The sequence below is a fragment of the Nerophis ophidion genome, linkage group LG13 (assembly GCF_033978795.1).
Source record: "Nerophis ophidion isolate RoL-2023_Sa linkage group LG13, RoL_Noph_v1.0, whole genome shotgun sequence".
NCBI classification, from domain to species: Eukaryota; Metazoa; Chordata; class Actinopteri; order Syngnathiformes; family Syngnathidae; genus Nerophis; species Nerophis ophidion.
The window spans coordinates 26,190,516-26,215,099 of record NC_084623.1 but is presented as its reverse complement, the minus strand read 5'-3'; the positions used below and the strand labels follow the sequence as shown (position 1 = coordinate 26,215,099).

At 46.3% G+C, this 24,584-nt stretch overlaps 51 pseudogenes; all 51 read right to left on the bottom strand.

Annotated features, from left to right (window-relative positions):
* Positions 1-216: 216 nt before the first annotated feature.
* LOC133565026 (5S ribosomal RNA) lies at positions 217-335 on the bottom strand (annotated as a pseudogene).
* A 365-nt stretch (positions 336-700) lies between these two features.
* Positions 701-819, bottom strand: LOC133567101 (5S ribosomal RNA; annotated as a pseudogene).
* Positions 820-1,183: 364 nt separating this feature from the next.
* On the bottom strand, positions 1,184-1,302 carry LOC133567319 (5S ribosomal RNA; annotated as a pseudogene).
* Positions 1,303-1,666: 364 nt separating this feature from the next.
* On the bottom strand, positions 1,667-1,785 carry LOC133565447 (5S ribosomal RNA; annotated as a pseudogene).
* A 364-nt stretch (positions 1,786-2,149) lies between these two features.
* Positions 2,150-2,268, bottom strand: LOC133567167 (5S ribosomal RNA; annotated as a pseudogene).
* Positions 2,269-2,626: 358 nt separating this feature from the next.
* LOC133565358 (5S ribosomal RNA) lies at positions 2,627-2,745 on the bottom strand (annotated as a pseudogene).
* A 368-nt stretch (positions 2,746-3,113) lies between these two features.
* On the bottom strand, positions 3,114-3,232 carry LOC133565025 (5S ribosomal RNA; annotated as a pseudogene).
* Positions 3,233-3,597: 365 nt separating this feature from the next.
* Positions 3,598-3,716, bottom strand: LOC133567100 (5S ribosomal RNA; annotated as a pseudogene).
* Positions 3,717-4,080: 364 nt separating this feature from the next.
* LOC133567318 (5S ribosomal RNA) lies at positions 4,081-4,199 on the bottom strand (annotated as a pseudogene).
* Positions 4,200-4,567: 368 nt separating this feature from the next.
* Positions 4,568-4,686, bottom strand: LOC133566860 (5S ribosomal RNA; annotated as a pseudogene).
* A 363-nt stretch (positions 4,687-5,049) lies between these two features.
* Positions 5,050-5,168, bottom strand: LOC133566128 (5S ribosomal RNA; annotated as a pseudogene).
* Positions 5,169-5,532: 364 nt separating this feature from the next.
* LOC133567628 (5S ribosomal RNA) lies at positions 5,533-5,651 on the bottom strand (annotated as a pseudogene).
* Positions 5,652-6,021: 370 nt separating this feature from the next.
* LOC133566468 (5S ribosomal RNA) lies at positions 6,022-6,140 on the bottom strand (annotated as a pseudogene).
* A 366-nt stretch (positions 6,141-6,506) lies between these two features.
* On the bottom strand, positions 6,507-6,625 carry LOC133565669 (5S ribosomal RNA; annotated as a pseudogene).
* Positions 6,626-6,987: 362 nt separating this feature from the next.
* Positions 6,988-7,106, bottom strand: LOC133566986 (5S ribosomal RNA; annotated as a pseudogene).
* A 364-nt stretch (positions 7,107-7,470) lies between these two features.
* Positions 7,471-7,589, bottom strand: LOC133566203 (5S ribosomal RNA; annotated as a pseudogene).
* A 364-nt stretch (positions 7,590-7,953) lies between these two features.
* LOC133567099 (5S ribosomal RNA) lies at positions 7,954-8,072 on the bottom strand (annotated as a pseudogene).
* Positions 8,073-8,440: 368 nt separating this feature from the next.
* Positions 8,441-8,559, bottom strand: LOC133567075 (5S ribosomal RNA; annotated as a pseudogene).
* A 364-nt stretch (positions 8,560-8,923) lies between these two features.
* On the bottom strand, positions 8,924-9,042 carry LOC133567732 (5S ribosomal RNA; annotated as a pseudogene).
* Positions 9,043-9,406: 364 nt separating this feature from the next.
* LOC133566355 (5S ribosomal RNA) lies at positions 9,407-9,525 on the bottom strand (annotated as a pseudogene).
* Positions 9,526-9,889: 364 nt separating this feature from the next.
* On the bottom strand, positions 9,890-10,008 carry LOC133567219 (5S ribosomal RNA; annotated as a pseudogene).
* A 365-nt stretch (positions 10,009-10,373) lies between these two features.
* LOC133565842 (5S ribosomal RNA) lies at positions 10,374-10,492 on the bottom strand (annotated as a pseudogene).
* A 368-nt stretch (positions 10,493-10,860) lies between these two features.
* Positions 10,861-10,979, bottom strand: LOC133565764 (5S ribosomal RNA; annotated as a pseudogene).
* A 365-nt stretch (positions 10,980-11,344) lies between these two features.
* Positions 11,345-11,463, bottom strand: LOC133566082 (5S ribosomal RNA; annotated as a pseudogene).
* A 364-nt stretch (positions 11,464-11,827) lies between these two features.
* On the bottom strand, positions 11,828-11,946 carry LOC133567316 (5S ribosomal RNA; annotated as a pseudogene).
* A 366-nt stretch (positions 11,947-12,312) lies between these two features.
* LOC133566643 (5S ribosomal RNA) lies at positions 12,313-12,431 on the bottom strand (annotated as a pseudogene).
* Positions 12,432-12,798: 367 nt separating this feature from the next.
* LOC133566793 (5S ribosomal RNA) lies at positions 12,799-12,917 on the bottom strand (annotated as a pseudogene).
* A 368-nt stretch (positions 12,918-13,285) lies between these two features.
* Positions 13,286-13,404, bottom strand: LOC133567627 (5S ribosomal RNA; annotated as a pseudogene).
* A 364-nt stretch (positions 13,405-13,768) lies between these two features.
* LOC133566467 (5S ribosomal RNA) lies at positions 13,769-13,887 on the bottom strand (annotated as a pseudogene).
* A 364-nt stretch (positions 13,888-14,251) lies between these two features.
* On the bottom strand, positions 14,252-14,370 carry LOC133566758 (5S ribosomal RNA; annotated as a pseudogene).
* A 368-nt stretch (positions 14,371-14,738) lies between these two features.
* Positions 14,739-14,857, bottom strand: LOC133567625 (5S ribosomal RNA; annotated as a pseudogene).
* Positions 14,858-15,225: 368 nt separating this feature from the next.
* LOC133565084 (5S ribosomal RNA) lies at positions 15,226-15,344 on the bottom strand (annotated as a pseudogene).
* A 364-nt stretch (positions 15,345-15,708) lies between these two features.
* On the bottom strand, positions 15,709-15,827 carry LOC133567122 (5S ribosomal RNA; annotated as a pseudogene).
* Positions 15,828-16,192: 365 nt separating this feature from the next.
* On the bottom strand, positions 16,193-16,311 carry LOC133566363 (5S ribosomal RNA; annotated as a pseudogene).
* A 368-nt stretch (positions 16,312-16,679) lies between these two features.
* Positions 16,680-16,798, bottom strand: LOC133567440 (5S ribosomal RNA; annotated as a pseudogene).
* Positions 16,799-17,162: 364 nt separating this feature from the next.
* On the bottom strand, positions 17,163-17,281 carry LOC133567121 (5S ribosomal RNA; annotated as a pseudogene).
* Positions 17,282-17,646: 365 nt separating this feature from the next.
* On the bottom strand, positions 17,647-17,765 carry LOC133565733 (5S ribosomal RNA; annotated as a pseudogene).
* A 368-nt stretch (positions 17,766-18,133) lies between these two features.
* On the bottom strand, positions 18,134-18,252 carry LOC133567438 (5S ribosomal RNA; annotated as a pseudogene).
* A 368-nt stretch (positions 18,253-18,620) lies between these two features.
* Positions 18,621-18,739, bottom strand: LOC133565515 (5S ribosomal RNA; annotated as a pseudogene).
* A 365-nt stretch (positions 18,740-19,104) lies between these two features.
* Positions 19,105-19,223, bottom strand: LOC133566338 (5S ribosomal RNA; annotated as a pseudogene).
* A 368-nt stretch (positions 19,224-19,591) lies between these two features.
* LOC133566039 (5S ribosomal RNA) lies at positions 19,592-19,710 on the bottom strand (annotated as a pseudogene).
* A 365-nt stretch (positions 19,711-20,075) lies between these two features.
* LOC133565357 (5S ribosomal RNA) lies at positions 20,076-20,194 on the bottom strand (annotated as a pseudogene).
* Positions 20,195-20,558: 364 nt separating this feature from the next.
* LOC133565636 (5S ribosomal RNA) lies at positions 20,559-20,677 on the bottom strand (annotated as a pseudogene).
* Positions 20,678-21,042: 365 nt separating this feature from the next.
* LOC133566048 (5S ribosomal RNA) lies at positions 21,043-21,161 on the bottom strand (annotated as a pseudogene).
* Positions 21,162-21,525: 364 nt separating this feature from the next.
* On the bottom strand, positions 21,526-21,644 carry LOC133566544 (5S ribosomal RNA; annotated as a pseudogene).
* A 368-nt stretch (positions 21,645-22,012) lies between these two features.
* On the bottom strand, positions 22,013-22,131 carry LOC133565737 (5S ribosomal RNA; annotated as a pseudogene).
* A 368-nt stretch (positions 22,132-22,499) lies between these two features.
* Positions 22,500-22,618, bottom strand: LOC133567030 (5S ribosomal RNA; annotated as a pseudogene).
* Positions 22,619-22,982: 364 nt separating this feature from the next.
* LOC133566859 (5S ribosomal RNA) lies at positions 22,983-23,102 on the bottom strand (annotated as a pseudogene).
* A 365-nt stretch (positions 23,103-23,467) lies between these two features.
* On the bottom strand, positions 23,468-23,586 carry LOC133565887 (5S ribosomal RNA; annotated as a pseudogene).
* A 365-nt stretch (positions 23,587-23,951) lies between these two features.
* On the bottom strand, positions 23,952-24,070 carry LOC133565904 (5S ribosomal RNA; annotated as a pseudogene).
* Positions 24,071-24,434: 364 nt separating this feature from the next.
* LOC133567623 (5S ribosomal RNA) lies at positions 24,435-24,553 on the bottom strand (annotated as a pseudogene).
* Positions 24,554-24,584: the final 31 nt, after the last annotated feature.

The window sequence follows — 24,584 nt, the reverse complement described above, 5'->3', positions numbered from 1 at the left end:
AGTGCCTTGAGGCACATGGGTCACTGTTGGCGACACTGCAAATCTTGCTATAAATTTCAGACCGAGTCAAAACTAAACAAACATGTTTTGGGTGGAGACCAGCGGTTTGTTTGGACGAGCATAATGTAGCGTTTTGACAAGTGTGGCAAGTATCTATAGCCATTGTGAAAAAAACAAAAGGGAGAAAGTGTGCCCTATACTGGGAGCATCGCTAAAAGCCTACAGCACCTGGTATTCTTAGGCAGTCTCCCATCCAAGTACTAACCAGGCCAGACCCAGCTTAGCTTCCGAGATCAGACGAGATCGGGCGATCTTCGGGTAGTATGGCCGTAAGCCGAGAGGCAGTCCTCAGAATTCAATTTTTAAATGTGGCAAGCTGGTTGACAGGACCTTTCTGCAATGAGCTACACGTGTGTGATACAATAATCACTGCTCTTTTTCTCAGCCTATGTAACTCTTTGGACTTTTGCCCCATTGTTAGCACTGAAGTGCCTTGAGGCACATGGGTCACTGTTGGCGACACTGCAAATCTTGCTATAAATTTCAGACCGAGTCAAAACTAAACATGTTTTGGGTGGAGACCAGTGTTTTGTTTGGACAAGCATAAACGTAGCGTTTTGACAAGTGTGGCAAGTATCTATAGCCATTGTGACAAAAACAAAAGGGAGAAAGTGCGCCCTATACTGGGAGCATCGCTAAAAGCCTACAGCACCTGGTATCCCTAGGCAGTCTCCCATCCAAGTACTAACCAGGCCAGACCCAGCTTAGCTTCCGAGCTCAGACGAGATCGGGCGATCTTCGGGTAGTCTGGCCGTAAGCCGAGACGCAGTCCTCAGACTTCAATTTTTAAATGTGGCAAGCTGGTTGACAGGACCTTTCTACAATGAGCTACACGCGTGTGATACAATAATCACTACTCTTTTTCTCAGCCTATGTAACTCTTTGGACTTTTGCCCCACTGTTAGCACTGAAGTGCCTTGAGGCACATGGGTCACTGTTGGCGACACTGCAAATCTTGCTATAAATTTCAGACCGAGTCAAAACTAAACTTGTTTTGGTTGGAGACCAGCGTATTGTTTGGACGAGCATAATGTAGCATTTTGACAAGTGTGGCAAGTATCTATAGCCATTGTGACAAAAACAAAAGGGAGAAAGTGCGCCCTATACTGGGAGCATCGCTAAAAGCCTACAGCACCTTGTATTCCTAGGCAGTCTCCCATCCAAGTACTAACCAGGACAGATCCAGCTTAGCTTCCGAGATCAGACGAGATCGGGCGATCTTCGGGTAGTATGGCCGTAAGCCGAGACGCAGTCCTCAGAATTCAATTTTTAAATGTGGCAAGCTGGTTGACAGGACCTTTCTGCAATGAGCTACACGTGTGTGATACAATAATCACTGCTCTTTTTCTCAGCCTATGTATCTCTTTGGACTTTTGCCCCACTGTTAGCACTGAAGTGCCTTGAGGCACATGGGTCACTGTTGGCGACACTGCAAATCTTGCTATAAATTTCAGACCGAGTCAAAACTAAACTTGTTTTGGGTGTAGAACAGCGTTTTGTTTGGACGAGCATAATGTAGCGTTTTGACAAGTGTGGCAAGTATCTATAGCCATTGTGACAAAAACAAAAGGGAGAAAGTGCGCCCTATACTGGGAGCATCGCTAAAAGCCTACAGCACCTGGTATTCCTAGGCAGTCTCCCATCCAAGTACTAACCAGGCCAGACCCAGCTTAGCTTCCGAGATCAGACGAGATCGGGCAATCTTCGGGTAGTATGGCCGTAAGCCGAGAGGCAATCCTCAGAATTCAATTTTTAAATGTGGCAAGCTGGTTGACAGGACCTTTCTGCAATGAGCTACACTTGTGTGATACAATAATTACTGCTCTTTTTCTCAGCCTATGTAACTCTTTGGACTTTTGCCCCACTGTTAGCACTGAAGTGCCTTGAGGCACATGGGTCACTGTTGGCGACACTGCAAATCTTGCTATAAATTTCAGACCGAGTCAAAACTAAACATGTTTTGGGTGGAGACCAGCGTTTTGTTTGGACGAGCATAATGTAGCGTTTTGACAAGTGTGGCAAGTATCTATAGCCATTGTGAGAAAAACAAAAGGGAGAAAGTGCGCCCTATACTGGGAGCATCGCTAAAAGCCTACGGCACTTGGTATTCCTAGGCAGTCTCCCAACCAAGTACTAACCAGGCCACACCCAGCTTAGCTTCCGAGATCAGACGAGATCAGGCGATCTTCAGGTAGTATGGCCGTAAGCCGAGACGCAGTTCTCAGAATTCAATTTTTAAATGTGGCAAGCTGGTTGACAGGACCTTTCTGCAATGAGCTACACGTGTGTGATACAATAATCACTGCTCTTTTTCTCAGCCTATGTAACTCTTTGGACTCTTGGCCCACTGTTAGCACTGAAGTGCCTTGAGGCACATGGGTGACTTTTGGCGACACTGCATATCTTGCTATAAATTTCAGACCGAGTCAAAACTAAACATGTGGAGACCAGTGTTTTGTTTGGACGAGCATAAACGTAGCGTTTTGACAAGTGTGGCAAGTATCTATAGCCATTGTGACAAAAACAAAAGGGAGAAAGTGCGCCCTATACTGGGAGCATCGCTAAAAGCCTACAGCACCTGGTATTCCTAGGCAGTCTCCCATCCAAGTACTAACCAGGCCAGACCCAGCTTAGCTTCCGAGCTCAGACGAGATCGGGCGATCTTCGGGTAGTATGGCCGTAAGCCGAGACGCAGTCCTCAGAATTCAATTTTTAAATGTGGCAAGCTGGTTGACAGGACCTTTCTGCAATGAGCTACACGTGTGTGATACAATAATCACTGCTCTTTTTCTCAGCCTATGTAACTCTTTGGACTTTTGCCCCACTGTTAGCACTGAAGTGCCTTGAGGCACATGGGTCACTGTTGGCGACACTGCAAATCTTGCTATAAATTTCAGACCGAGTCAAAACTAAACAAACATGTTTTGGGTGGAGACCAGCGGTTTGTTTGGACGAGCATAATGTAGCGTTTTGACAAGTGTGGCAAGTATCTATAGCCATTGTGAAAAAAACAAAAGGGAGAAAGTGTGCCCTATACTGGGAGCATCGCTAAAAGCCTACAGCACCTGGTATTCTTAGGCAGTCTCCCATCCAAGTACTAACCAGGCCAGACCCAGCTTAGCTTCCGAGATCAGACGAGATCGGGCGATCTTCGGGTAGTATGGCCGTAAGCCGAGAGGCAGTCCTCAGAATTCAATTTTTAAATGTGGCAAGCTGGTTGACAGGACCTTTCTGCAATGAGCTACACGTGTGTGATACAATAATCACTGCTCTTTTTCTCAGCCTATGTAACTCTTTGGACTTTTGCCCCATTGTTAGCACTGAAGTGCCTTGAGGCACATGGGTCACTGTTGGCGACACTGCAAATCTTGCTATAAATTTCAGACCGAGTCAAAACTAAACATGTTTTGGGTGGAGACCAGTGTTTTGTTTGGACAAGCATAAACGTAGCGTTTTGACAAGTGTGGCAAGTATCTATAGCCATTGTGACAAAAACAAAAGGGAGAAAGTGCGCCCTATACTGGGAGCATCGCTAAAAGCCTACAGCACCTGGTATCCCTAGGCAGTCTCCCATCCAAGTACTAACCAGGCCAGACCCAGCTTAGCTTCCGAGCTCAGACGAGATCGGGCGATCTTCGGGTAGTCTGGCCGTAAGCCGAGACGCAGTCCTCAGACTTCAATTTTTAAATGTGGCAAGCTGGTTGACAGGACCTTTCTACAATGAGCTACACGCGTGTGATACAATAATCACTACTCTTTTTCTCAGCCTATGTAACTCTTTGGACTTTTGCCCCACTGTTAGCACTGAAGTGCCTTGAGGCACATGGGTCACTGTTGGCGACACTGCAAATCTTGCTATAAATTTCAGACCGAGTCAAAACTAAACTTGTTTTGGTTGGAGACCAGCGTATTGTTTGGACGAGCATAATGTAGCATTTTGACAAGTGTGGCAAGTATCTATAGCCATTGTGACAAAAACAAAAGGGAGAAAGTGCGCCCTATACTGGGAGCATCGCTAAAAGCCTACAGCACCTTGTATTCCTAGGCAGTCTCCCATCCAAGTACTAACCAGGACAGATCCAGCTTAGCTTCCGAGATCAGACGAGATCGGGCGATCTTCGGGTAGTATGGCCGTAAGCCGAGACGCAGTCCTCAGAATTCAATTTTTAAATGTGGCAAGCTGGTTGACAGGACCTTTCTGCAATGAGCTACACGTGTGTGATACAATAATCACTGCTCTTTTTCTCAGCCTATGTATCTCTTTGGACTTTTGCCCCACTGTTAGCACTGAAGTGCCTTGAGGCACATGGGTCACTGTTGGCGACACTGCAAATCTTGCTATAAATTTCAGACCGAGTCAAAACTAAACAAACATATTTTGGGTGGAGACCAGCGGTTTGTTTGGACGAGCATAATGTAGCGTTTTGACAAGTGTGGCAAGTATCTCTAGCCATTGTGAAAAAAACCAAAGGGAGAAAGTGCGCCCTATACTGGGAGCATCGCTAAAAGCCTACAGCACTTGGTATTCCTAAGCAGTCTCCCAACCAAGTACTAACCAGGCCAGACCCAGCTTAGCTTCCGAGATCAGACGAGATCGGGCGATCTTCGGGTAGTATGACCGTAAGCCGAGACGCAGTCCTCAGAATTCAATTTTTAAATGTGGCAAGCTGGTTGACAGGACCTTTCTGCAATGAGCTACACGTGTGTGATACAATAATCACTGCTCTTTTTCTCAATCTATGTAACTCTTTGGACTCTTGGCCCACTGTTAGCACTGAAGTGCCTTGAGGCACATGGGTGACTGTTGGCGACACTGCAAATCTTGCTATAAATTTCAGACCGAGTCAAAACTAAACGTGTTTTGGGTGGAGACCAGCGTTTTGTTTGGACGAGCATAATGTAGCGTTTTGACAAGTGTGGCAAGTATCTATAGCCATTGTGAAAAAACAAAAGGGAGAAAGTGCGCCCTATACTGGGAGCATCGCTAAAAGCCTACAGCACCTGGTATTCCTAGGCAGTCTCCCAACCAAGTACTAACCAGGCCGGACCCAGCTTAGCTTCCGAGATCAGACGAGATCGGGCAATCTTCGGGTAGTATGGCCGTAAGCCGAGACGCAGTCCTCAGACTTCAATTTTTAAATGTGGCAAGCTGGTTGACAGGACCTTTCTACAATGAGCTACACGCGTGTGATACAATAATCACTACTCTTTTTCTCATCCTATGTAACTCTTTGGACTTTTGCCCCACTGTTAGCACTGAAGTGCCTTGAGGCACATGGGTCACTGTTGGCGACACTGCAAATCTTGCTATAAATTTCAGACCGAGTCAAAACTAAACATGTTTTGGGTGGAGACCAGCGTTTTGTTTGGACGAGCATAATGTAGCGTTTTGACAAGTGTGGCAAGTATCTATAGCCATTGTGACAAAAACAAAAGGGAGAAAGTGCGCCCTATACTGGGAGCATCGCTAAAAGCCTACAGCACCTGGTATTCCTAGGCAGTCTCCCATCCAAGTACTAACCAGGCCAGACCCAGCTTAGCTTCCGAGATCAGACGAGATCGGGCGATCTTCGGGTAGTATGGCCGTAAGCCGAGAGGCAGTCCTCAGAATTCAATTTTTAAATGTGGCAAGCTGGTTGACAGGACCTTTCTGCAATGAGCTACACGTGTGTGATACAATAATCACTGCTCTTTTTCTCAGCCTATGTAACTCTTTGGACTTTTGCCCCACTGTTAGCACTGACGTGCCTTGAGGCACATGGGTCACTGTTGGCGACACTGCAAATCTTGCTATAAATTTCAGACCGAGTCAAAACTAAACAAACATGTTTTGGGTGGAGACCAGCGGTTTGTTTTTGGACGAGCATAATGTAGCGTTTTGACAAGTGTGGCAAGTATCTCTAGCCATTGTGAAAAAAACAAAAGGGAGAAAGTGCGCCCTATACTGGGAGCATCGCTAAAAGCCTACAGCACTTGGTATTCCTAGGCAGTCTCCCAACCAAGTACTAACCAGGCCAGACCCAGCTTAGCTTCCGAGATCAGACGAGATCGGGCGATCTTCGGGTAGTATGGCCGTAAGCCGAGACGCAGTCCTCAGAATTCAATTTTTAAATGTGAGCAAGCTGGTTGACAGGACCTTTCTGCAATGAGCTACACCTGTGTGATACAATAATCACTGCTCTTTTTCTCAATCTATGTAACTCTTTGGACTCTTGGCCCACTGTTAGCACTGAAGTGCCTTGAGGCACATGGGTGACTGTTGGCGACACTGCAAATCTTGCTATAAATTTCAGACCGAGTCAAAACTAAACATGTTTTGGGTGGAGACCAGTGTTTTGTTTGGACGAGCATAAACGTAGCGTTTTGACAAGTGTGGCAAGTATCTATAGCAATTGTGACAAAAACAAAAGGGAGAAAGTGCGCCCTATACTGGGAGCATCGCTAAAAGCCTACAGCACCTGGTATTCCTAGGCAGTCTCCCATCCAAGTACTAACCAGGCCGGACCCAGCTTAGCTTCCGAGCTCAGACGAGATCGGGCGATCTTCGGGTAGTATGGCCGTAAGCTGAGACGCAGTCCTCAGACTTCAATTTCAAATGTGGGAAGCTGGTTGACAGACCTTTCTGCAATGAGCTACACGGTGTGTGATACAATAATCACTACTCTTTTTCTCAGCCTATGTAACTCTTTGGACTTTTGCCCACTGTTAGCACTGAAGTGCCTTGAGGCACATGGGTCACTGTTGGCGACACTGCAAATCTTGCTATAAATTTCAGACCGAGTCAAAACTAAACATGTTTTGGGTGGAGACCAGCGTTTTGTTTGGACGAGCATAATGTAGCGTTTTGACAAGTGTGGCAAGTATCTATAGCCATTGTGACAAAAACAAAAGGGAGAAAGTGCGCCCTATACTGGGAGCATCGCTAAAAGCCTACAGCACCTGGTATTCCTAGGCAGTCTCCCAGCCAAGTACTAACCAGGCCAGACCCAGCATAGCTTCCGAGCTCAGACGAGATCGGGCGATCTTCGGGTAGTATGGCCGTAAGCCGAGACGCAGTCCTCAGACTTCAATTTTTAAATGTGGGAAGCTGGTTGACAGGACCTTTCTGCAATGAGCTACCGTGTGTGATACAATAATCACTACTCTTTTTCTCAGCCTATGTAGCTCTTTGGACTTTTGCCCCACTGTTAGCACTGAAGTGCCTTGAGGCACATGGGTCACTGTTGGCGACACTGCAAATCTTGCTATAAATTTCAGACCGAGTCAAAACTAAACATGTTTTGGGTGGAGACCAGCGTTTTGTTTGGACGAGCATAAAGTAGCGTTTTGACAAGTGTGGCAAGTATCTATAGCCATTGTGACAAAAACAAAAGGGGAGAAAGTGCGCCCTATACTGGGAGCATCGCTAAAAGCTTACAGTACCTGGTATTCCTAGGCAGTCTCCCATCCAAGTACTAACCAGGCCAGACCCAGCTTAGCTTCCGAGATCAGACGAGATCGGGCGATCTTCGGGTAGTATGGCCGTAAGGCGAGAGGCAGTCCTCAGAATTCAATTTTTAAATGTGGCAAGCTGGTTGACAGGACCTTTGTGCAATTAGCTACACGTGTGTGATACAATAATAACAGCTCTTTTTCTCAGCCTATGTAACTCTTTGGACTTTTGCCCCACTGTTAGCACTGAAGTGCCTTGAGGCACATGGGTCACTGTTGGCGACACTGCAAATCTTGCTATAAATTTTCAGACCGAGTCAAAACTAAACATGTTTTGGGTGGAGACCAGCGTTTGTTTGGACGAGCATAATGTAGCGTTTTGACAAGTGTGGCAGGTATCTATAGCCATTGTGACAAAAACAAAAGGGAGAAAGTGCGCCCTATACTGGGAGCATCGCTAAAAGCTTACAGTACCTGGTATTCCTAGGCAGTCTCCCATCCAAGTACTAACCAGGCCAGACCCAGCTTAGCTTCCGAGATCAGACGAGATCGGGCTATCTTCGGGTAGTATGGCCATAAGTCGAGAGGCAATCCTCAGAATTCAATTTTTAAATGTGGCAAGCTGGTTGACAGGACCTTTGTGCAATTAGCTTACACGTGTGTGATACAATAATCACTGCTCTTTTTCTCAGCCTATGTAACTCTTTGGACTTTTGCCCCCCTGTTAGCACTGAAGTGCCTTGAGGCAGATGGGTCACTGTTGGCGACACTGCAAATCTTGCTATAAATTTCAGACCGAGTCAAAACTAAACAAACATGTTTTGGGTGGAGACCAGCGGTTTGTTTGGACGAGCATAATGTAGCGTTTTGACATGTGTGGCAAGTATCTATAGCCATTTTGACAAAAACAAAAGGGAGAAAGTGCGCCCTATACTGGGAGCATCGCTAATGCCTACAGCACCTGGTATTCCTAGGCAGTCTCCCATCCAAGTACTAACCAGGTCAGACCCAGCTTAGCTTCCGAGATCAGACAAGATCGGGCGACCTTCGGGTAGTATGGCCGTAAGCCGAGAGGCAGTCCTCAGAATTCAATTTTTAAATGTGGCAAGCTGGTTGACAGGACCTTTCTGCAATGAGCTACACGTGTGTGATACAATAATCACTGCTCTTTTTCTCAATCTATGTAACTCTTTGGACTTTTGCCCCACTGTTAGCACTGAAGTGCCTTGAGGCACATGGGTCACTGTTGGCGACACTGCAAATCTTGCTATAAATTTCAGACCGAGTCAAAACTAAACTTGTTTTGGGTGTAGAACAGCGTTTTGTTTGGACGAGCATAATGTAGCGTTTTGATAAGTGTGGCAAGTATCTATAGCCATTGTGACAAAAACAAAAGGGAGAAAGTGCACCCTATACTGGGAGCATCGCTAAAAGCCTACAGCACCTGGTATTCCTAGGCAGTCTCCCATCCAAGTACTAACCAGGCCAGACCCAGCTTAGCTTCCGAGATCAGACGAGATCGGGCGATCCTCGGGTAGTATGGCCGTAAGCCGAGAGGCAGTCCTCAGAATTCAATTTTTAAATGTGGCAAGCTGGTTGACAGGACCTTTCTGCAATGAGCTACACGTGTGTGATACAATAATCACTGCTCTTTTTCTCAATCTATGTAACTCTTTGTACTTTTGCCCCACTGTTAGCACTGAAGTGCCTTGAGGCACATGGGTCACTGTTGGCGACACTGCAAATCTTGCTATAAATTTCAGACCGAGTCAAAATTAAACTTGTTTTGGGTGTAGAACAGCGTTTTGTTTGGACGAGCATAATGTAGCGTTTTGACAAGTGTGGCAAGTATCTATAGCCATTGTGACAAAAACAAAAGGGAGAAAGTGCGCCCTATACTGGGAGCATCGCTAAAAGCCTACAGCACCTGGTATTCCTAGGCAGTCTCCCATCCAAGTACTAACCAGGCCAGACCCAGCTTAGCTTCCAAGATCAGACGAGATCGGGCAATCTTCGGGTAGTATGGCCGTAAGCCGAGAGGCAATCCTCAGAATTCAATTTTTAAATGTGGCAAGCTGGTTGACAGGACCTTTCTGCAATGAGCTACACTTGTGTGATACAATAATTACTGCTCTTTTTCTCAGCCTATGTAACTCTTTGGACTTTTGCCCCACTGTTAGCACTGAAGTGCCTTGAGGCACATGGGTCACTGTTGGCGACACTGCAAATCTTGCTATAAATTTCAGACCGAGTCAAAACTAAACATGTTTTGGGTGGAGACCAGCATTTTGTTTGGACGAGCATAATGTAGCGTTTTGACAAGTGTGGCAAGTATCTATAGCCATTGTGAGAAAAACAAAAGGGAGAAAGTGCGCCCTATACTGGGAGCATCGCTAAAAGCCTACGGCACTTGGTATTCCTAGGCAGTCTCCCAACCAAGTACTAAACAGGCCACACCCAGCTTAGCTTCCGAGGTCAGACGAGATCGGGCGATCTTCAGGTAGTATGGCCGTAAGCCGAGACGCAGTCCTCAGAATTCAATTTTTAAATGTGGCAAGCTGGTTGACAGGACCTTTCTGCAATGAGCTACACGTGTGAGATACAATAATCACTGCTCTTTTTCTCAGCCTATGTAACTCTTTGGACTCTTGGCCCACTGTTAGCACTGAAGTGCCTTGAGGCACATGGGTGACTTTTGGCGACACTGCATATCTTGCTATAAATTTCAGACCGAGTCAAAACTAAACATGTTTTGGGTGGAGACCAGTGTTTTGTTTGGACGAGCATAAACGTAGCGTTTTGACAAGTGTGGCAAGTATCTATAGCCATTGTGAGAAAAACAAAAGGGAGAAAGTGCGCCCTATACTGGGAGCATCGCTAAAAGCCTACAGCACCTGGTATTCCTAGGCAGTCTGCCATCCAAGTACTAACCAGGCCAGACCCAGCTTAGCTTCCGAGCTCAGACGAGATCGGGCGATCTTTGGGTAGTATGGCCGTAAGCCGAGACGCAGTCCTCAGAATTCAATTTTTAAATGTGGCAAGCTGGTTGACAGGACCTTTCTGCAATGAGCTACACGTGTGTGATACAATAATCACTGCTCTTTTTCTCAGCCTATGTAACTCTTTGGACTTTTGCCCCACTGTTAGCACTGAAGTGCCTTGAGGCACATGGGTCACTGTTGGCGACACTGCAAATCTTGCTATAAATTTCAGACCGAGTCAAAACTAAACAAACATGTTTTGGGTGGAGACCAGCGGTTTGTTTGGACGAGCATAATGTAGCGTTTTGACAAGTGTGGCAAGTATCTATAGCCATTGTGAAAAAAACAAAAGGGAGAAAGTGTGCCCTATACTGGGAGCATCGCTAAAAGCCTACAGCACCTGGTATTCTTAGGCAGTCTCCCATCCAAGTACTAACCAGGTCAGACCCAGCTTAGCTTCCGAGATCAGACGAGATCGGGCGATCTTCGGGTAGTATGGCCGTAAGCCGAGAGGCAGTCCTCAGAATTCAATTTTTAAATGTGGCAAGCTGGTTGACAGGACCTTTCTGCAATGAGCTACACGTGTGTGATACAATAATCACTGCTCTTTTTCTCAGCCTATGTAACTCTTTGGACTTTTGCCCCATTGTTAGCACTGAAGTGCCTTGAGGCACATGGGTCACTGTTGGCGACACTGCAAATCTTGCTATAAATTTCAGACCGAGTCAAAACTAAACATGTTTTGGGTGGAGACCAGTGTTTTGTTTGGACAAGCATAAACGTAGCGTTTTGACAAGTGTGGCAAGTATCTATTGCCATTGTGACAAAAACAAAAGGGAGAAAGTGCGCCCTATACTGGGAGCATCGCTAAAAGCCTACAGCACCTGGTATCCCTAGGCAGTCTCCCATCCAAGTACTAACCAGGCCAGACCCAGCTTAGCTTCCGAGCTCAGACGAGATCGGGCGATCTTTGGGTAGTATGGCCGTAAGCCGAGACGCAGTCCTCAGAATTCAATTTTTAAATGTGGCAAGCTGGTTGACAGGACCTTTCTGCAATGAGCTACACGTGTGTGATACAATAATCACTGCTCTTTTTCTCAGCCTATGTAACTCTTTGGACTTTTGCCCCACTGTTAGCACTGAAGTGCCTTGAGGCACATGGGTCACTGTTGGCGACACTGCAAATCTTGCTATAAATTTCAGACCGAGTCAAAACTAAACTTGTTTTGGGTGGAGACCAGCGTATTGTTTGGACGAGCATAATGTAGCATTTTGACAAGTGTGGCAAGTATCTATAGCCATTGTGACAAAAACAAAAGGGAGAAAGTGCGCCCTATACTGGGAGCATCGCTAAAAGCCTACAGCACCTTGTATTCCTAGGCAGTCTCCCATCCAAGTACTAACCAGGACAGATCCAGCTTAGCTTCCGAGATCAGACGAGATCGGGCGATCTTCGGGTAGTATGGCCGTAAGCCGAGACGCAGTCCTCAGAATTCAATTTTTAAATGTGGCAAGCTGGTTGACAGGACCTTTCTGCAATGAGCTACACGTGTGTGATACAATAATCACTGCTCTTTTTCTCAGCCTATGTATCTCTTTGGACTTTTGCCCACTGTTAGCACTGAAGTGCCTTGAGGCACATGGGTCACTGTTGGCGACACTGCAAATCTTGCTATAAATTTCAGACCGAGTCAAAACTAAACAAACATGTTTTGGGTGGAGACCAGCGGTTTGTTTGGACGAGCATAATGTAGCGTTTTGACAAGTGTGGCAAGTATCTCTAGCCATTGTGAAAAAAACAAAAGGAGAAAGTGCGCCCTATACTGGGAGCATCGCTAAAAGCCTACAGCACTTGGTATTCCTAAGCAGTCTCCCAACCAAGTACTAACCAGGCCAGACCCAGCTTAGCTTCCGAGATCAGACGAGATCGGGCGATCTTCGGGTAGTATGGCCGTAAGCCGAGACGCAGTCCTCAGAATTCAATTTTTAAATGTGGCAAGCTGGTTGACAGGACCTTTCTGCAATGAGCTACACGTGTGTGATACAATAATCACTGCTCTTTTTCTCAATCTATGTAACTCTTTGGACTCTTGGCCCACTGTTAGCACTGAAGTGCCTTGAGGCACATGGGTGACTGTTGGCGACACTGCAAATCTTGCTATAAATTTCAGACCGAGTCAAAACTAAACATGTTTTGGGTGGAGACCAGTGTTTTGTTTGGACGAGCATAAATGTGTGGCGTTTTGACAAGTGTGGCAAGTATCTATAGCCATTGTGACAAAAACAAAAGGGAGAAAGTGCGCCCTATACTGGGAGCATCGCTAAAAGCCTACAGCACCTGGTATTCCTAGGCAGTCTCCCATCCAAGTACTAACCAGGCCAGACCCAGCATAGCTTCCGAGATCAGACGAGATCAGGCGATCTTCGGGTAGTATGGCCGTAAGCCGAGAGGGAGTCCTCAGAATTCAATTTTTAAATGTGGCAAGCTGGTTGACAGGACCTTTCTGCAATGAGCTACACGTGTGTGATACAATAATCACTGCTCTTTTTCTTAGCCCATGTAACTCTTTGGACTTTTGCCCCACTGTTAGCACTGAAGTGCCTTGAGGCACATGGGTCACTGTTGGCGACACTGCAAATCTTGCTATAAATTTCAGACCGAGTCAAAACTAAACAAACATGTTTTGGGTGGAGACCAGCGGTTTGTTTGGACGAGCATAATGTAGCGTTTTGACAAGTGTGGCAAGTATCTATAGCCATTGTGAAAAAAACAAAAGGGAGAAAGTGCGCCCTATACTGGGAGCATCGCTAAAAGCCTACAGCACCTGGTATTCCTAGGCAGTCTCCCATCCAAGTACTAACCAGGCCAGACCCAGCTTAGCTTCCGAGATCAGACGAGATCGGGCGATCTTCGGGTAGTATGGCCGTAAGCCGGGAGGCAGTCCTCAGAATTCAATTTTTAAATGTGGCAAGCTGGTTGACAGGACCTTTCTGCAATGAGCTACACGTGTGTGATACAATAATCACTGCTCTTTTTCTCAGCCTATGTAACTCTTTGGACTTTTGCCCCACTGTTAGCACTGAAGTGCCTTGAGGCACATGGGTCACTGTTGGCGACACTGCAAATCTTGCTATAAATTTCAGACCGAGTCAAAACTAAACTTGTTTTGGGTGGAGACCAGCGTATTGTTTGGACGAGCATAATGTAGCATTTTGACAAGTGTGGCAAGTATCTATAGCCATTGTGACAAAAACAAAAGGGAGAAAGTGCGCCCTATACTGGGAGCATCGCTAAAAGCCTACAGCACTTGGTATTCCTAGGCAGTCTCCCAACCAAGTACTAACCAGGCCAGACCCAGCTTAGCTTCCGAGATCAGACGAGATCGGGCGATCTTCGGGTAGTATGGCCGTAAGCCGAGACGCAGTCCTCAGAATTCAATTTTTAAATGTGGCAAGCTGGTTGACAGGACCTTTCTGCAATGAGCTACACGTGTGTGATACAATAATCACTGCTCTTTTTCTCAGCCTATGTAACTCTTTGGACTTTTGCCCCACTGTTAGCACTGAAGTGCCTTGAGGCACATGGGTCACTGTTGGCGACACTGCAAATCTTGCTATAAATTTCAGACCGAGTCAAAACTAAACATGTTTTGGGTGGAGACCAGCGTTTTGTTTGGACGAGCATAATGTAGCGTTTTGACAAGTGTGGCAAGTATCTATAGCCATTGTGACAGAAACAAAAGGTAGAAAGTGCGCCCTATACTGGGAGCATCGCTAAAAGCTTACATCACCTGGTATTCCTAGGCAGTCTCCCATCCAAGCACTAACCAGGCCAGACCCAGCTTAGCTTCCGAGATCAGACGAGATCGGGCGATCTTCGGGTAGTATGGCCGTAAGCCGAGACGCAGTCCTCAGAATTCAATTTTTAAATGTGGCAAGCTGGTTGACAGGACCTTTCTGCAATGAGCTACACGTGTGTGATACAATAATCACTGCTCTTTTTCTTAGCCTATGTAACTCTTTGGACTTTTGCCCCACTGTTAGCACTGAAGTGCCTTGAGGCACATGGGTCACTGTTGGCGACACTGCAAATCTTGCTATAAATTTCAGACCGAGTCAAAACTAAACAAACATGTTTTGGGTGGAGACCAGCGGTTTGATTGGACGAGCATAATGTAGCGTTTTGACAAGTGTGGCAAGTATCTATAGCCATTGTGAAAAAAACAAAAGGGAGAAAGTGCGCCCTATACTGGGAGCATCGCTAAAAGCCTACAGCACCTGGTATTCCTAGGCAGTCTCCCATCCAAGTACTAACCAGGCCAGACCCAGCTTAGCTTCCGAGATCAGACGAGATCGGGCGATCTTCGGGTAGTATGGCCGTAAGCCGAGAGGCAGTCCTCAGAATTCAATTTTTAAATGTGGCAAGCTGGTTGACAGGACCTTTCTGCAAGGAGCTACACGTGTGTGATACAATAATCACTGCTCTTTTTCTCAGCCTATGTAACTCTTTGGACTTTTGCCCCACTGTTAGCACTGAAGTGCCTTGAGGCACATGGGTCACTGTTGGCGACACTGCAAATCTTGCTATAAATTTCAGACCGAGTCAAAACTAAACAAACATGTTTTGGGTGGAGACCAGCGGTTTGTTTGGACGAGCATAATGTAGCGTTTTGACGAGTGTGGCAAGTATCTCTAGCCATTGTGAAAAAAACAAAAGGGAGAAAGTGCGCCCTATACTGGTAGCATCGCTAAAAGCCTACAGCACCTGGTATTCCTAGGCAGTCTCCCAACCAAGTACTAACCAGGCCAGACCCAACTTAGCTTCCGAGATCAGACGAGATCGGGCGATCTTCGGGTAGTATGGCCATAAGCCGAGAGGTAGTCCTCAGAATTAAATTTTTAAATGTGGCAAGCTGGTTGACAGGACCTTTCTGCAATGAGCTACACGTGTGTGATACAATAATCACTGCTCTTTTTCTCAGCCTATGTAACTCTTTGGACTTTTGCCCCACTGTTAGCACTGAAGTGCCTTGAGGCACATGGGTCACTGTTGGCGACACTGCAAATCTTGCTATAAATTTCAGACCGATTCAAAACTAAACTTGTTTTGGGTGTAGAACAGCGTTTTGTTTGGACGAGCATAATGTAGCGTTTTGACAAGTGTGGCAAGTATCTATAGCCATTGTGACAAAAACAAAAGGGAAAAAGTGCGCCCTATACTGGGAGCATCGCTAAAAGCCTACAGCACCTGGTATTCCTAGGCAGTCTCCCATCCAAGTACTAACCAGGCCAGACCCAGCTTAGCTTCAGGGATCAGACGAGATCGGGCGATCTTCGGGTAGTATGGCCGTAAGCCAAGAGACAGCCCTCAGAATTCAACTTTTAAATGTGGCAAGCTGGTTGACAGGACCTTTCTGCAATGAGCTACACGTGTGTGATACAATAATCGCTGCTCTTTTTCTCAGCCTATGTAACTCTTTGGACTGTTGGCCCACTGTTAGCACTGAAGTGCCTTGAGGCACATGGGTGACTTTTGGCGACACTGCATATCTTGCTATAAATTTCAGACCGAGTCAAAACTAAACATGTTTTGGGTGGAGACCAGTGTTTTTTTTGGACGAGCATAAACGTAGCGTTTTGACAAGTGTGGCAAGTATCTATAGCCGTTGTGACAGAAACAAAAGGTAGAAAGTGCGCCCTATACTGGGAGCATCGCTAAAAGCTTACAGCACCTGGTATTCCTAGGCAGTCTCCCATCCAAGCACTAACCAGGCCAGACCCAGCTTAGCTTCCGAGATCAGACGAGATCGGGCGATCTTCGGGTAGTTTGGCCGTAAGCCGAGACGCAGTCCTCAGAATTCAATTTTTAAATGTGGCAAGCTGGTTGACAGGACCTTTCTGCAATGAGCTACACGTGTGTGATACAATAATCACTGCTCTTTTTCTTAGCCTATGTAACTCTTTGGACTTTTGCCCCACTGTTAGCACTGAAGTGCCTTGAGGCACATGGGTCACTGTTGGCGACACTGCAAATCTTGCTATAAATTTCAGACCGAGTCAAAACTAGACAAACATGTTTTGGGTGGAGACCAGCGGTTTGTTTGGACGAGCATAATGTAGCGTTTTGACAAGTGTGGCAAATATCTATAGCCATTGTGACAAAAACAAAAGGGAGAAAGTGCGCCCTATACTGGGAGCATCGCTAAAAGCCTACAGAACCTGGTATTCCTAGGCAGTCTCCCATCCAAGTACTAACAAGGTCAGACCCAGCTTAGCTTCCGAGATCAGACGAGATAGGGCGATCTTCGGGTAGTATGGCCGTAAGCCGAGAGGCAGTCCTCAGAATTCAATTTTTAAATGTGGCAAGCTGGTTGACAGGACCTTTCTGCAATGAGCTACACGTGTGTGATACAATAATCACTGCTCTTTTTCTCAGCCTATGTAACTCTTTGGACTTTTGCCCCACTGTTAGCACTGAAGTGCCTTGAGGCACATGGGTCACTGTTGGCGACACTGCAAATCTTGCTATAAATTTCAGACCGATTCAAAACTAAACTTGTTTTGGGTGTAGAACAGCGTTTTGTTTGGACGAGCATAATGTAGCGTTTTGACAAGTGTGGCAAGTATCTATAGCCATTGTGACAAAAACAAAAGGGAAAAAGTGCGCCCTATACTGGGAGCATCGCTAAAAGCCTACAGCACCTGGTATTCCTAGGCAGTCTCCCATCCAAGTACTAACCAGGCCAGACCCAGCTTAGCTTCAGGGATCAGACGAGATCGGGCGATCTTCGGGTAGTATGGCCGTAAGCCAAGAGACAGCCCTCAGAATTCAACTTTTAAATGTGGCAAGCTGGTTGACAGGACCTTTCTGCAATGAGCTACACGTGTGTGATACAATAATCGCTGCTCTTTTTCTCAGCCTATGTAACTCTTTGGACTGTTGGCCCACTGTTAGCACTGAAGTGCCTTGAGGCACATGGGTGACTTTTGGCGACACTGCATATCTTGCTATAAATTTCAGACCGAGTCAAAACTAAACATGTTTTGGGTGGAGACCAGTGTTTTTTTTGGACGAGCATAAACGTAGCGTTTTGACAAGTGTGGCAAGTATCTATAGCCATTGTGACAGAAACAAAAGGTAGAAAGTGCGCCCTATACTGGGAGCATCGCTAAAAGCTTACAGCACCTGGTATTCCTAGGCAGTCTCCCATCCAAGCACTAACCAGGCCAGACCCAGCTTAGCTTCCGAGATCAGACGAGATCGGGCGATCTTCGGGTAGTATGGCCGTAAGCCGAGACGCAGTCCTCAGAATTCAATTTTTAAATGTGGCAAGCTGGTTGACAGGACCTTTCTGCAATGAGCTACACGTGTGTGATACAATAATCACTGCTCTTTTTCTTAGCCTATGTAACTCTTTGGACTTTTGCCCCACTGTTAGCACTGAAGTGCCTTGAGGCACATGGGTCACTGTTGGCGACACTGCAAATCTTGCTATAAATTTCAGACCGAGTCAAAACTAGACAAACATGTTTTGGGTGGAGACCAGCGGTTTGTTTGGACGAGCATAATGTAGCGTTTTGACAAGTGTGGCAAATATCTATAGCCATTGTGACAAAAACAAAAGGGAGAAAGTGCGCCCTATACTGGGAGCATCGCTAAAAGCCTACAGAACCTGGTATTCCTAGGCAGTCTCCCATCCAAGTACTAACAAGGTCAGACCCAGCTTAGCTTCCGAGATCAGACGAGATAGGGCGATCTTCGGGTAGTATGGCCGTAAGCCGAGAGGCAGTCCTCAGAATTCAATTTTTAAATGTGGCAAGCTGGTTGACAGGACCTTTCTGCAAGGAGCTACACGTGTGTGATACAATAATCACTGCTCTTTTTCTCAGCCTATGTAACTCTTTGGACTTTTGCCCCACTGTTAGCACTGAAGTGCCTTGAGGCACATGGGTCACTGTTGGCGACACTGCAAATCTTGCTATAAATTTCAGACCGAGTCAAAACTAAACAAACATGTTTTGGGTGGAGACCAGCGGTTTGTTTGGACGAGCATAATGTAGCGTTTTGACGAGTGTGGCAAGTATCTCTAGCCATTGTGAAAAAAACAAAAGGGAGAAAGTGCGCCCTATACTGGTAGCATCGCTAAAAGCCTACAGCACCTGGTATTCCTAGGCAGTCTCCCAACCAAGTACTAACCAGGCCAGACCCAACTTAGCTTCCGAGATCAGACGAGATCGGGCGATCTTCGGGTAGTATGGCCGTAAGCCGAGAGACAGTCCTCAGAATTCAACTTTTAAATGTGGCAAGCTGGTTGACAGGACCTTTCTGCAATGAGCTACACGTGTGTGATACAATAATCGCTGCTCTTTTTCTCAGCCTATGTAACTCTTTGGACTGTTGGCCCACTGTTAGCACTGAAGTGCCTTGAGGCACATGGGTGACTTTTGGCGACACTGCATATCTTGCTATAAATTTCAGACCGAGTCAAAACTAAACATGTTTTGGGTGGAGACCAGTGTTTTTTTTGGACGAGCATAAACGTAGCGTTTTGACAAGTGTGGCAAGTATCTATAGCGATTGTGACAAAAACAAAAGGGAGAAAGTGCGCCCTATACTGGGAGCATCGCTAAAAGCCTACAGCACCTGGTATTCCTAGGCAGTCTCCCATCCAAGTACTAACCAGGCCAGACCCAGCTTAGCTTCCGAGCGCAGACGAGATCGGGCGATCTTCGGGTAGTATGGCCGTAAGCCGAGACGCAGACCTCAGACTTCAATTTTTAAATGTGGCAAGCTGGTTGACAGGACCTTTCTGCAATGAGCTACACGTGTGTGATACAATAATCACTGCTCTTTTTGTCAGCCTATGTAACTCTTTGGACTTTTGCCCCACTGTTAGCACTGAAGTGCCTTGAGGCACATGGGTCACTGTTGGCGACACTGCAAATCTTGCTATAAATTTCAGACCGAGTCAAAACTAAACAAACATGTTTTGGGTGGAGACCAGCGGTTTGTTTGGATGAGCATAATGTAGCGTTTTGACAAGTGTGGCAAGTATCTCGAGCCATTGTGAAAAAAACAAAAGGGAGAAAGTGCGCCCTATACTGGTAGCATCGCTAAAAGCCTACAGCACCTGGTATTCCTAGGCAGTCTCCCAACCAAGTACTAACCAGGCCGGACCCAGCTTAGCTTCCGAGATCAGACGAGATCGGGCGATCTTCAGGTAGTATGGCCGTAAGCCGAGACGCAGTCCTCAGAATTCAATTTTTAAATGTGGCAAGCTGGTTGACAGGACCTTTCTGCAATGAGCTACACGTGTGTGATACAATAATCACTGCTCTTTTTCTCAGCCTATGTAACTCTTTGGACTCTTGGCCCACTGTTAGCACTGAAGTGCCTATAGGCACATGGGTGACTTTTGGCGACACTGCATATCTTGCTATAAATTTCAGACCGAGTCAAAACTAAACATGTTTTGGGTGGAGACCAGTGTTTTTTTTGGACGAGCATAAACGTAGCGTTTTGACAAGTTTGGCAAGTATCTATAGCCATTGTGACAAAAACAAAAGGGAGAAAGTGCGCCCTATACTGGGAGCATCGCTAAAAGCCTACAGCACCTGGTATTCCTAGGCAGTCTCCCATCCAAGTACTAACCAGGCCAGACCCAGCTTAGCTTCCGAGCTCAGACGAGATCGGGCGATCTTCGGGTAGTATGGCCGTAAGCCGAGACGCAGGCCTCAGACTTCAATTTTTAAATGTGGCAAGCTGGTTGACAGGACCTTTCTACAATGAGCTACACGTGTGTGATACAATAATCACTACTCTTTTTCTCAGCCTATGTAACTCTTTGGACTTTTGCCCCACTGTTAGCACTGAAGTGCCTTGAGGCACATGGGTCACTGTTGGCGACACTGCAAATCTTGCTATAAATTTCCGACCGAGTCAAAACTAAACATGTTTTGGGTGGAGACCAGCGTTTTGTTTGGACGAGCATAATGTAGCGTTTTGACAAGTGTGGCAAGTATCTATAGCCATTGTGACAAAAACAAAAGGGAGAAAGTGCGCCCTATACTGGGAGCATCGCTAAAAGCCTACAGCACCTGGTATTCCTAGGCAGTCTCCCATCCAAGTACTAACCAGGCCAGACCCAGCTTAGCTTCCGAGATCAGACGAGATCAGGCGATCTTCGGGTAGTATGGCCGTAAGCCGAGTGGGAGTCCTCAGAATTCAATTTTTAAATGTGGCAAGCTGGTTGACAGGACCTTTCTGCAATGAGCTACACGTGTGTGATACAATAATCACTGCTCTTTTTCTCAGCCTATGTAACTTTTTGGACTTTTGCCCCACTGTTAGCACTGAAGTGCCTTGAGGCACATGGGTCACTGTTGGCGACACTGCAAATCTTGCTATAAATTTCAGACCGAGTCAAAACTAAACATGTTTTGGGTGGAGACCAGTGTTTTTTTTGGACGAGCATAAACGTAGCGTTTTGACAAGTGTGGCAAGTATCTATAGCCATTGTGACAAAAACAAAAGGGAGAAAGTGCGCCCTATACTGGGAGCATCGCTAAAAGCCTACAGCACCTGGTATTCCTAGGCAGTCTCCCATCCAAGTACTAACCAGGCCAGCCCCAGCTTAGCTTCCGAGCTCAGACGAGATCGGGCGATCTTCGGGTAGTATGGCCGTAAGCCGAGACGCAGTCCTCAGACTTCAATTTTTAAATGTGGCAAGCTGGTTGACAGGACCTTTCTACAATGAGCTACACGTGTGTGATACAATAATCACTACTCTTTTTCTCAGCCTATGTAACTCTTTGGACTTTTGCCCCACTGTTAGCACTGAAGTGCCTTGAGGCACATGGGTCACTGTTGGCGACACTGCAAATCTTGCTATAAATTTCAGACCGAGTCAAAACTAAACTTGTTTTGGGTGGAGACCAGCGTTTTGTTTGGACGAGCATAATGTAGCGTTTTGACAAGTGTGGCAAGTATCTATAGCCATTGTGACAAAAACAAAAGGGAGAAAGTGCGCCCTATACTGGGAGCATCGCTAAAAGCTTACAGCACCTGGTATTCCTAGGCAGTCTCCCATCCAAGTACTAACCAGGCCAGACCCAGCTTAGCTTCCGAGATCAGACGAGATCGGGCTATGTTCGGTTAGTATGGCCGTAAGCCGAGAGGCAGTCCTCAGAATTCAATTTTTAAATGTGGCAAGCTGGTTGACAGGACCTTTCTGCAATGAGCTACACGTGTGTGATACAATAATCACTGCTCTTTTTGTCAGCCTATGTAACTCTTTGGACTTTTGCCCCACTGTTAGCACTGAAGTGCCTTGAGGCACATGGGTCACTGTTGGCGACACTGCAAATCTTGCTATAAATTTCAGACCGAGTCAAAACTAAACAAACATGTTTTGGGTGGAGACCAGCGGTTTGTTTGGACGAGCATAATGTAGCGTTTTGACAAGTGTGGGAAGTATCTATAGCCATTGTGACAAAAACAAAAGGGAGAAAGTGCGCCCTATACTGGGAGCATCGCTAAAAGCCTACAGCACCTGGTATTCCTAGGCAGTCTCCCATCCAAGTACTAACCTGGCCAGACCCAGCTTAGCTTCCGAGATCAGACGAGATCGGGCGATCTTCGGGTAGTATGGCCGTAAGCCGAGAGGCAGTCCTCAGAATTCAATTTTTAAATGTGGCAAGCTGGTTGACAGGACCTTTCTGCAATGAGCTACACGTGTGTGATACAATAATCACTGCTCTTTTTCTCAGCCTATGTATCTCTTTGGACTTTTGCCCCACTGTTAGCACTGAAGTGCCTTGAGGCACATGGGTCACTGTTGGCGACACTGCAAATCTTGCTATAAATTTCAGACCGAGTCAAAACTAAACAAACATGTTTTGGGTGGAGACCAGCGGTTTGTTTGGATGAGCATAATGTAGCGTTTTGACAAGTGTGGCAAGTATCTCGAGCCATTGTGAAAAAAACAAAAGGGAGAAAGTGCGCCCTATACTGGTAGCATCGCTAAAAGCCTACAGCACCTGGTAAACCTAGGCAGTCTCCCAACCAAGTACTAACCAGGCCAGACCCAACTTAGCTTCCGAGATCAGACGAGATCGGGCGATCTTCGGGTAGTATGGCCGTAAGCCGAGAGGTAGTCCTCAGAATTCAATTTTTAAATGTGGCAAGCTGGTTGACAGGACCTTTCTGCAATGAGCTACACGTGTGTGATACAATAATCACTGCTCTTTTTCTCAGCCTATGTAACTCTTTGGACTTTTGCCCCACTGTTAGCACTGAAGTGCCTTGAGGCACATGGGTCACTGTTGGCGACACTGCAAATCTTGCTATAAATTTCAGACCGAGTCAAAACTAAACTTGTTTTGGGTGTAGAACAGCGTTTTGTTTGGACGAGCATAATGTAGCGTTTTGACAAGTGTGACAAGTATCTATAGCCATTGTGACAAAAACAAAAGGGAGAAAGTGCGCCCTATACTGGGAGCATCGCTAAAAGCCTACAGCACCTGGTATTCCTAGGCAGTCTCCCATCCAAGTACTAACCAGAGCCAGACCCAGCTTAGCTTCCGAGATCAGACGAGATCGGGCGATCTTCGGGTAGTATGGCCGTAAGCCGAGACACAGTCCTCAGAATTCAATTTTTAAATGTGGCAAGCTGGTTGACAGGACCTTTCTGCAATGAGCTACACGTGTGTGATACAATAATCACTGCTCTTTTTCTCAGCCTATGTAACTCTTTGGACTTTTGCCCCACTGTTAGCACTGAAGTGCCTTGAGGCACATGGGTCACTGTTGGCGACACTGCAAATCTTGCTATAAATTTCAGACCGAGTCAAAACTAAACATGTTTTGGGTGGAGACCAGCGTTTTTGTTTGGACGAGCATAATGTAGCGTTTTGACAAGTGTGGCAAGTATCTATAGCCATTGTGACAAAAACAAAAGGGAGAAAGTGCGCCCTATACTGGGAGCATCGCTAAAAGCCTACGGCACTTGGTATTCCTAGGCAGTCTCCCATCCAAGTACTAACCAGGCCAGACCCAGCTTAGCTTCCGAGATCAGACGAGATCGGGCGATCTTCGGGTAGTATGGCCGTAAGCCGAGAGGCAGTCCTCAGAATTCAATTTTTAAATGTGGCAAGCTGGTTGACAGGACCTTTCTGCAATGAAATACACGTGTGTGATACAATAATCACTGCTCTTTTTCTCAGCCTATGTAACTCTTTGGACTTTTGCCCCACTGTTAGCACTGAAGTGCCTTGAGGCACATGGGTCACTGTTGGCGACACTGCAAATCTTGCTATAAATTTCAGACCGAGTCAAAACTAAACATGTTTTGGGTGGAGACCAGTGTTTTGTTTTGACAAGCATAAACGTAGCGTTTTGACAAGTGTGGCAAGTATCTATAGCCATTGTGACAAAAACAAAAGGGAGAAAGTGCGCCCTATACTGGGAGCATCGCTAAAAGCCTACAGCACCTGGTATTCCTAGGCAGTCTCCCATCCAAGTACTAACCAGGACAGACCCAGCTTAGCTTCCGAGATCAGACGAGATCGGGCGATCTTCGGGTAGTATGGCCGTAAGCCGAGAGGCAGCCCTCAGAATTCAATTTTTAAATGTGGCAAGCTGGTTGACAGGACCTTTCTGCAATGAGCTACACGCGTGTGATACAATAATCACTACTCTTTTTCTCAGCCTATGTAACTCTTTGGACTTTTGCCCCACTGTTAGCACTGAAGTGCCTTGAGGCACATGGGTCACTGTTGGCGACACTGCAAATCTTGCTATAAATTTCAGACCGAGTCAAAACTAAACTTGTTTTGGGTGTAGAACAGCGTTTTGTTTGGACGAGCATAATGTAGCGTTTTGACAAGTGTGGCAAGTATCTATAGCCATTGTGACAAAAACAAAAGGGAAAAAGTGCGCCCTATACTGGGAGCATCGCTAAAAGCCTACAGCACCTGGTATTCCTAGGCAGTCTCCCATCCAAGTACTAACCAGGCCAGACCCAGCTTAGCTTCCGAGATCAGACGAGATCGGGCGATCTTCGGGTAGTATGGCCGTAAGCCGAGAGGCAGTCCTCAGAATTCAATTTTTAA